The 9,559-nt window shown below is 45.3% G+C and overlaps 1 pseudogene across 1 annotated transcript in view; it reads left to right on the top strand.

Moving 5' to 3' along the window:
- Window positions 1–8,773, top strand: part of LOC108635632 — a 10,327-nt pseudogene extending 1,554 nt beyond the window's left edge. The window contains exons 2-6 of the transcript XR_001917894.1: window positions 334–604; window positions 927–1,087; window positions 1,489–1,609; window positions 2,887–2,990; window positions 8,437–8,773. The product of XR_001917894.1 is annotated as an intelectin-1-like (transcript). The remainder of the gene's footprint in view (window positions 1–333; window positions 605–926; window positions 1,088–1,488; window positions 1,610–2,886; window positions 2,991–8,436) is intronic.

Raw genomic sequence — 9,559 nt, 5'->3', positions numbered from 1 at the left:
TGTTGAATCTCATATAATGGGGCAGCAACATGCCTGCCCTTACCTCTCTGAGTTGCAGAGGCCACATCCTGATGTAGACTTGAGATGTGGTCAGGTGTGATTTCTGTCCTCTTCTGGCCAGAAGGCTCTCTGTCCGAGGGAGATAGATCTCTGTCTCCTAGGATGTTTGCTCACCAAAGTCTTTTTGAAAAGGTAGCATGGAACAAAGGCAGTCAGTGTCCACAGAGAACTGTCCTCAACAAGCGGATGTGTGTGGGAGCCTTAGGATACATTTCTGACTTCCCAGAGTCTTTGTGGTTGTGAGTCTGAGATGGACCCTGTGCTCTCAGACAGGGGTCTCTGGCTGGTTCCTCTGCAGATGGCCTGTATCAACTCCGCACTGAGAATGGTGTCGTCTACCAGACCTTCTGTGACATGACCTCTGGGGGTGGTGGCTGGACCCTGGTGCCAGCGTCCATGAGAACAATATGCATGGGAAATGCACGGTGGGCGATCGCTGGTCCAGTCAGCAGGGCAACAGGGCTGACTACCCAGAGGGGACGGCAACTGGGCCAATTACAACACATTTGGGTCTGCAGAGGCTGCCACCAGTGATGACTACAAGGTACTGAGCACCCAGGTGGGAAAGGGTGGGAGCTGTGTGTGGCTGGAGCAGAGCATGTGGAAGGGAGGGTGGGAGACGGGGAGCTGGAAGTGGGGCTGGAGGAGATGACAGACAGAAGTCCATGTCTTGAATGACAAATTTCCCACCAAGGCTGTTTGTGTGGTGGGGTCTCATTGTCTGCTGGAGGGAAGTGGGGTCTGGGCACTGATGGGCACCTGTTCCTGCAGACCTGAGCTCTCAGCTCTGCTGAGGACTGTGTGTGTGTGTCTTTGGCTGGTAGCACCTCCTGGGCTGGTCAGGCTGAGTGTGTGTCCCTCTGCAGAACCCTGGCTACTACGACATTCAAGCTCGGGACCTGCGGCATCTGGCACGTGCCCAAACAAGTCCCTCTGCAGCACTGGAGGAAACAGCTCCCTGCTGAGGTACCACACCAACACGGGCTTCTTCCAGAGTCTGGGGCATAATCTGTTTGGACTCTACCAGGTACATGGGGCTGCTGGCTGGGGGTTGGGGACCCTACCTTTGTTGAGGCAGAGAGTCAAGTGTTTGGGATGGGGAGTAAGTCTGCTCTGTCCATATCACTAAGGGCCTCTGCTTGTCTACCTCTGGGTCACTATGAAATAGTGTGCTGCCTCTTCCAGAGGAACTGTGAGCCAGACAGGGGAAGAAGCCTAGGGGAGAGGATTGGGGGCGGGTAGAGAGTGAAAAGGACAGGGGGTCTTGAGGCTGGTTAGTGTCCTAACTATGGGTGGCAGGGGGGGAAATACACCAGTATTATTCGTACTGATTCCTGAATAATGCCACATGAGGGTATTAAAGCCTCTACTGCCCAGAATGGCAGTATCTCTATTGTCTTCCACAAACTGTATTTTGGGTCCCTGCAGAAATACCCAGTGAAATACGGAGCAGGGAAGTGCTTGACTGACAATGGCCCAGCCATTCCTGTTGACTATGACTTTGGTGATGCTGAGAAAACTGCATCTTATTACTCACCATATTGTCAGGGTGAGTATCTGCTTCCAAAGCCCAGACGTCAACCCTTCTCTGCAGTCTCCGGGAAAGTGTAAATGTGAAAAGTTAATGATCCCTCAGCTCAGTTCAGTCGTTCAATTGTGTCCGACTCTTTGCGACCCCATGAATCGCAGCACGCGAGGCCTCCCTGTCCATCACCGTCTCCCGGAGTTCACTCAAACTCATGTCCATTGAGTCAGTGATGCCATCCAGCCATCTCATCCTCTGTCTTCCCTTTCTCCTCCTGCCCCCAATCCCTCCCAGCATCAGAGTCTTTTCCAATGAGTCAACTCTTCGCATGAAGTGGCCAAAGTACTGGAGTTTCAGCTTTAGCATCATTCCTTCCAGAGAAATCCCAGGGCTGATCTCCTGTAACCCTTATGATCTTCAGCATTTATTAAACAAGTAAAATATGCCAAGCTTTGTTCTAGGAATGTGACATGGATTTTTGTTATGTAGCCATCATGAAAAAACTATAAGCTCTGGCCTCTTAACTAATAACCCGGTTTGATTCTTTATTTCCCCATAGTTGACTTATTTTTAATTTCCCCTTAGTTTATTTATTTTAAACCAACACCATATTGTGTTGGTTTCTGCCATACATCAACATGAATCAACCATAGGTATACATCAGTCCCCTCCCTCTTGAACCTCCCACCCCATTCTACCCCTCTAGGATGTCACAGAGCCCTGGTTTGAGTTTTCGTCAGTCACTGTAAGATTCTTACAAAGTTAAAAGCTAATTAATGTGCACAGGTGAGAACAAACTTGCAAAGTAATGAGAAAAATTTGTTTTTGTTATGATGGATAGCTGTTATTGTAAGAAGACTTTTTAAGCATGATCAAGCCACAGAACTTGTCTTTGGTGGGAAAATAAGAGTCATTTTACTTTAAAGTCACAGTAATTGGATGAGAAGTGTGCCAGCAGAGACCGATGGCCACTTCTGATCATTGCTTATTCCTGCTGAACCTCTGGAGGTCTTCTTGCTGATCTGTCAGGGGACTCTCATTTCTCCTATGAGCCTTAGACAGACAAGTGACTTTTGTGAGCCCAAGCCTTGGTCTTCTTGCCCCAGATGGAGGGAGGGTCTCTTCTTTCCCTTTTCAAGGCCAGGATGCAGCCGCCACTGTCAAAAAGTGCTGGGCTCTATGCCCACAGGTTGGCTGTGACCTGACCTGTTGATTTAGGGAATTGGGGGGCTGGTCAAAGGGAAGATATTTCCATTTCGTCCTTTGAGTCCTTGGCCTTTTCTCTGCCTCTTCTTTTCCAGGAGAATTTGTTGCAGGATTTGTCCAGTTCAGGGTGTTTAATAACGAGAGAGCAGCGAATGCCCTGTGTGCTGGGGTGAGAGTCACTGGCTGCAACACTGAGCACGTGAGTCTGTGGATGATCCCTGGCTTGTGCGGGCGAGTGTGTGTGTGTGTATGTTTGTGTGTGTGTGTGTGTACCTGTCTGGGGTGTTTTACGGGGCTTGAATTTTTACTCTTTTCTGGTATTTTGAAGACATACTTTTTAAATTGTAGCTATTATTTTTTTAATTGAGATTCAATGGATCTATAACATTATATTAGCTTCTGGTATATAGCATAGTGATTCTATATTTTTATATATTATGAAATGATTACTGTGACAAGTCTAGCCGACACCCAGCACTACTCGCAGCTGCAAATTCTTTTTTCTTGTGATGAGAAGGTTTACCATCTACCTTCTTAGTAACTTTTCAGTATATAATATAGTATTAGACTAGTGGCACTATGCTGTACATTACACCCCCAGGACTTATTTTATACGTGAAGGTTTGGAACATCACTGATGGTCCAGTGATGAGGACTCTGGAATTCTGCTGTTGTTGTTGTTCATTTACTAAGTCATGTCCCTCTCCTTGTGAGCCCATGAACTGCAGCATGCCAGGCTTCCTTGTCCTTTACTCTCTCTCAGAGTTTGCTCAAGTTCATGTCCATTGAGTCAGTAATGCCATCCAGCCATCTCATCCTCTGTCGTCCCCTTCTCCTCTTGCCCTCAATCTTTACCAGCATAGGGTCTTTCCCAGTGAGTCAGGTCTTTGCATTAGGTGGACAAAGTATTGGCGCTTCAGCTTCAGCACCAATCCTTTCAATGAAAATTTAGGGTTGGTTTCCTTTAGAACTGAGTGCTTTGCTCTCCTTACTGTCCAAGGGACTCTCAAAAGTCTTCTCCAGCATCACAGTTCAAAAGCATCAATACTTTGCTTTGCAGCCTTCTTTATAGCTCAACTCTCACATCCATAAATGACTACTGGAAAAACCACAGCTTTGACTACAGGGACCTTTGTCGGCAAAGTGACCCTTTGCTTTTTAACACACTGTCTAGGTTTGTCATAGGTTTTCTTCCAAGGAGCAAGTGTCTTTTAATTTTGTGGCTGCAGTCACTGTCTGTAGTGATTATGGAGTCCAAGAAAATGAAATCTGATGCTGTTTCTACATTTTCCCCACCTATTTGCCATCAAGTGGTAGGATCAGATGCCATGATCTTTATTTTCTGAATGTTGAGTTTTAAGCCAGTTTTTTCACTCTCCTCTCTCCCCTTCATCAAGAGGCTCTTTAGTTCCTCTTCACTTTCTGCCATTAAAGTCGTATCATCTGTATATCTGAGGATGTTGACATTTCTTCCGGCCATATTGATTCCATCTTGTGCTTTATCCAGGCTTGCATTTTGCATGATGTACCCTGGGTATAACTTAAATAAGCAGGCTGACAACATACAGGCTTGATGTACTCCTTTCCCAATTTTGAACCAGTCCATCGTTCCATGTCCAGTTCTAACTGTGGCTGTTTTTCCTGCATGCAGGACAGGTAAGGTGGTCTGATATTCTCAGGAGGCAGGTAAGGTGGTCTGATATTCCCATTTCATTAAGAATATTTCACTGTTTGTTGAGATCCACACAGTCAAAGGCTTTAGCAGAGTCAATGAAGCAGCATAGATTTTTGTTTTTTTGAAATTGCCTTGCTTTCTATGATCCAGCTTTATGTTGGCAATTTGATCTCTGGTTCCTCTGCCTTCTCTAAACCCAGCTTGTACATCTCTGGAAGTTCTCAGTTCTCATACTGCTGAAGCCTAACTTGAAGGATTTGGAGCATATCTTGCTGGCATGTGAAATGAATGTAATTGTAGGGTAATTGGACCATTCTTTGGCACTGCCTTTCTTTGGGATTGGAATGAAAACTCACCTTTTCAGTCCTGTGGCCACTGCTGAATTTTCCAAATTTGCTGGCATAATGAGTGCAGCATTTTAACAGCATCATCTTTTAGGATATGAAATAGGTCAGCAGGAATTCCATCACCTCCAACTTTGCCTGTGGTGATGCTTCCTAAGGCCCTTAAGCCTTTCTTATCTCTCCTTGCTATTCTTTGGAACTCTGCATTCAGATGGGTCTTTCTTTCCTTTTCTCCTTTGCCTTTTGCTTCTCTTCTTTTCTCAGCTGTTTGTAAGGGCTCCTCAGCAACCATGTTGCGTTTGCCTTTCTTTTTCTTTGGGATGGTTTTGGTCACCACATCTGGTAAATGTTACGAACCTCCATCCATAGTTCTTCAGGCACTCTATCAGATCCAATTCCTTGAATTTGTTTGTCACTTCTGCTGTATAATCATAAAGGACTTGATTTAGGCCAAACCTGAATGGCCTAGTGGTTTTCCCTACTTCTTCAATTTGAGCCTGAATTTTGCAATAAGGAGCTCATGATCTGATCATGATCAGCTCCAGGTCTTGTTTTGCTGACTATATAGAGCTTCTCCACCTTTGGCTGCAAAGAATATAATCAATCTGATTTTGGTACTGACCATGGGGTGATGTCCATGAGCAGAGTTGTCTCTTGTGTTGTTGGAAGAGAGTGTTTTCTATGATGAGTGTGCTCCCTTGGGAAAAGTCTGTTAGCCTTTGCCCTGCTTCATTTTGTACTCCAAAGCCAAACTTGCGTATTATTGCAGATATCTCTTGACTTCCTACATTTGCATTCCAGTCCCCATGATGAAAAAGACATCTTTTTTTGGTTTTAGTTTTAGGAAGTCTTGTAGGTCTTCATAGAATCATTCAACTTCAGCTTCTTTGGCATTATTGGTTGGGAGATAGACTTGGATTGCCGTGATGCTGAATGATTTGCCTTGGAAACGAAATGAGATCATTCTGTCATTTGTGAGATTGCACCTAAGTACTGCATTTCAGACTCTTTCATTTACTCTGAGGTCTACTCCATTTCTCCTAAGGGATTCTTACCCACAGTAGTAGATATAATGGTCGTCTAAATTAAATTCTCCTATTCCCGTCCATGTTAGTTCACTGATTCCTAAAATGTCCATGTTCACTCTTGTCATCTCCTGTTTGACCACACGGACCTAACATTTGAGCTTCCTATGCAGTATTGTTCTTTACAGCATTGAGCTTTGCCTTCACCACCAGATACAACCACAACTGGGCGTCATTTCCGCTTTGGCTCAGCCTCTTCGTTCTTTCTGGAGCTATTTCTCCATTTTCTCAATAGTATATTGGTCAGCTACCGACCGGGGGGGTTCATCTTTCAGTGTTATGTCTTTTTGCCTTTTCAAACTGCTCATGGTGTTCTCAAGGCAAGAATCCTGAAGTGGTTTGCCATTCCCTTCTCCAGTGGACTACGTTTCTCAGGCCCTAATTAGCAGGGACATGCGCTTTAGCCGCTCAGCATAGCTGGATGACATGCTCAGTGTCCTGGCTGTGCTACTGCTAGTCCACACAGAACGTTTAAACGTTCACGGGCTATCAAATGTCGGTCAGTACATGGCTGGGGGTAGAGGCAAAGGCCCTGCTGAAGTGGTTGGGAAGTGGGTCCGGAGAAGGCTGGAGCTGATGCTGGAGGACTCCCAGAGCAGGGGGCACTAGGCTTCACCACTGCCGCTGGCCACCCTGGAACCAATCCGCCACCCTGGAGACAAGAGTCTACCGTGGAGCTGATTCGCTGCCTGCATCTTCATATTTATATTCCTGATGCTTTGAAGATCAATTTCGTGCTGTAGGGGGCCCAACTGGATCCCTAATTGGGGAAGTGAGACCCATAACATGCGTGGCATGAACAGGAAAAAAGAACTGAAAGTTTATACCTTTTGACCACTGGACATAATTTACTGTATTGAAGTTCAATTTAAGTATATTCTCATAGATGATTAGCATTTTTATGTTGTGTTTAAGAAGTATTTCTGTTTGTTGAGGTCATAAAGACATTCTCAAATATTCTTAATAAATTCTAGAAGCTTTTTGTTTTTGTTATTTTTCCAGTCTTGGAGAAGAGAGCACCATAGGTGCATAGGCTGGAGACTATCTTTGATGGGTATTTTGTGACTGGAGGGGAAAGAAGAAGAGGATGTCAGAAGTATGGGGGGAGAACATTCACTTAGGCCTTCTTCCTTTCATGCCTGTCAGTCTAAGAAATGTGACCCTGAAGGACGTCTTCATTTCCCCCCTCAAATATGTTTGCCCATTTGTCAGTCAACGTGAGGCAACTGTGTCCTCATGAAAGAGCCCTTAGGTTATGATTCTGAGGATAATGCAGGTGTGGGCCCTGGGAGTGGGGTGGGATGTGTCACCCCCGACATTGGCTTCCATGGGGCCTTTTCGTGTTCATTCGTGCTCATTTGCATGTACCCTTGCAAGCACTGATTCCATAAACATACATGATAGGGTACCCACAAAGTGCTTGATATTAGACATGCAAAGTTGACAGTCATTTGAAGGCAATCAGACTGAATGAGATGGGGATATAAGTGCAGGATTGCAATGTGGTATCACCTGTGACAGCAACATAAACAAGGGGCCTGGGGCAGAAAATGTAGGAGCTTCTACCTCTAATGATGGCACAGAGCTGATTCTTCAAGTTGGTGACATTTTCGTTGAATCTCAAAAGCTGTGTGTAGAGTTCAGCAAGTAACAAGGGCAGAAAGATGGCTGTCTAGCATGAGTGACTAGTGTTTTCAGAATCACTGGTGTTTGAGAGACCGTGGGGGGTGTTGAAGGGCCCTTGAGTGGCCGTTTGCTTTTGGAGCATCTTGTGCATTAGTTAGAAGCAGGAGCTGAAGCTGGAAAAGTCCAAGGAGGCAGGGTAAGCAGGGCCTTTTTCCATTCTGTCCAGGGTGTAGATTTCATGTGGTAGAAGATGTGACTCATAGGAGGATTTTGAATGGAGGAGTGACCTGACCAGCTTTGATGTTTCTAATATGATGTATAGCCAGGTGGAGGACACGGATCCAAGAGCAGGGAAATTAGGGGCAGGGAGGCAATGAGGCAGGTGTAAAGCTGCAGATGTGAAATGCTGAGGACCTGAGCCAGGGTGTTCAAGGCCAATAAGAGAGAGAATTAGCTTTGTTTTGCTCAACTGGACTGTCAGATCTAGCGATATGTAGATGGAGACATGCGGCTGCAGTTGCTGTGGGGTTTCAAGCACAGACAATATGGACCTGACTTCCGAGATTTAGGAATCTCTTGACAATGTATGATTATGCTGATACTAACAGAAGTCATGGGAAAGGATGAGCCATCATCAGGAGACTGTGGTGTGGCCAGAACCGTGGGGAATAGCATTTGGGAGAATCAGTTGAGGAAAAAGGGTGAGCTAAAAGGCCTGAGAATAAATATGAAGGAAGGTAGAAAGGGATTCAGGAAAGAACATGATTTCAGAGTCCACTGGAGGGAGGATTTCTGGCAAGGATATGGTCAAGGCCAAGTAGGAGGAGGACCAAAGATTCCAGGGGATTTAAAGATTAAGATCTCCGTGGTGTCCACAGCCAACCCCTCACTGTGTCTTCTCTCTCTGCCCCCCAGCACTGCATCGGTGGAGGAGGATTCTTCCCAGAGGGCAATCCCTCACAGTGTGGGGATTTCTCAGCCTTTGACTGGGATGGATACGGCACTCACCGGGGTTACAGCTCCAGCCGGGAGATCACTGAGGCAGCCTTGCTCCTGTTCTACCGCTGAGACTTGAGTCTATGAGATGTGGAACCCAGTTCCTAAGTCCAGAAACTCAGAGATGGAAAAATGCTTCCATTTTCTCCAACAAGGAAAGGAGAATAAATTACATCATTTGTGACTCTTAAGTTTTTTTGAATTCTTTTTACAAATTGACTGACCCCTGGAAGATGTATTAAAATAATGCCTCTTATTCTGGTGACTTTTGATTTAGACTTTCTGAGTTGGGAACTCCTAGTCTCAGGTCCCAGAACACAAGTTTGCCTGTCTTTCTAGGCAAATCCTGAGCAAGACTGAGGAGCAAGGCAAAGTTTTTCTCATTCATTTTTCCTGCCATATGGTTATTGGCTAGTCAAATCAAGCTCTCAAAGGAAACATAATGAAGAAAAGATGAATATTATTTAGATTCTGTAGGAAAAAATTTGGATAGTTGAGAGTATCCATTTCCTTTATTTCTCTATCTTTGACAGTTAAGACATTGTCCCTAAAATGATTCTAGTATGAATTGCAATGTGTGTGTGTTGGGAAGGGTTGTCTCAGCTCCAAGAAATGCACTGACAGCTAGGTGGAGGTCATACAATTCCACTCAGTGTTGACCCAATCTACTATGAGAAGTCCTCAGATCCCACGTGTGAATGGCTCAGTCCTTGGATCTGCCCCCTGGATCCCCCACTTCAGACACCAGTTGCAAGTCCGGAAGGACCGGCTATATATTTGAGGGTCCATTGAATCCCTTCTTTGGTTCCACTAATTTGTTAGAGTGGCTCACAGAACTCAGAAACAGCTGGTGATTGGTCTATTATATAAAGATAAAAATTGGGAGCTGCCCTATGTAAGAGATGCTCAGGGTGCAGTGTGGCGCCAGTGTAAGGAGATGCCATGCCCTCTCAGTGCATCACCAATCCCGATTCTCCTATCTGTTCTCCAATCCAGAACCCTCTGAACACACTTCTTTGGGTTTCTTTTCTTTTTTAACAAA

Source organism: Capra hircus, chromosome 3 (assembly GCF_001704415.2).
Source record: "Capra hircus breed San Clemente chromosome 3, ASM170441v1, whole genome shotgun sequence".
In the NCBI taxonomy this organism is placed as follows: Eukaryota; Metazoa; Chordata; class Mammalia; order Artiodactyla; family Bovidae; genus Capra; species Capra hircus.
The sequence above is the reverse complement of the archived record's forward strand: the minus strand, read 5'-3'. Positions and strand labels throughout refer to the sequence as shown.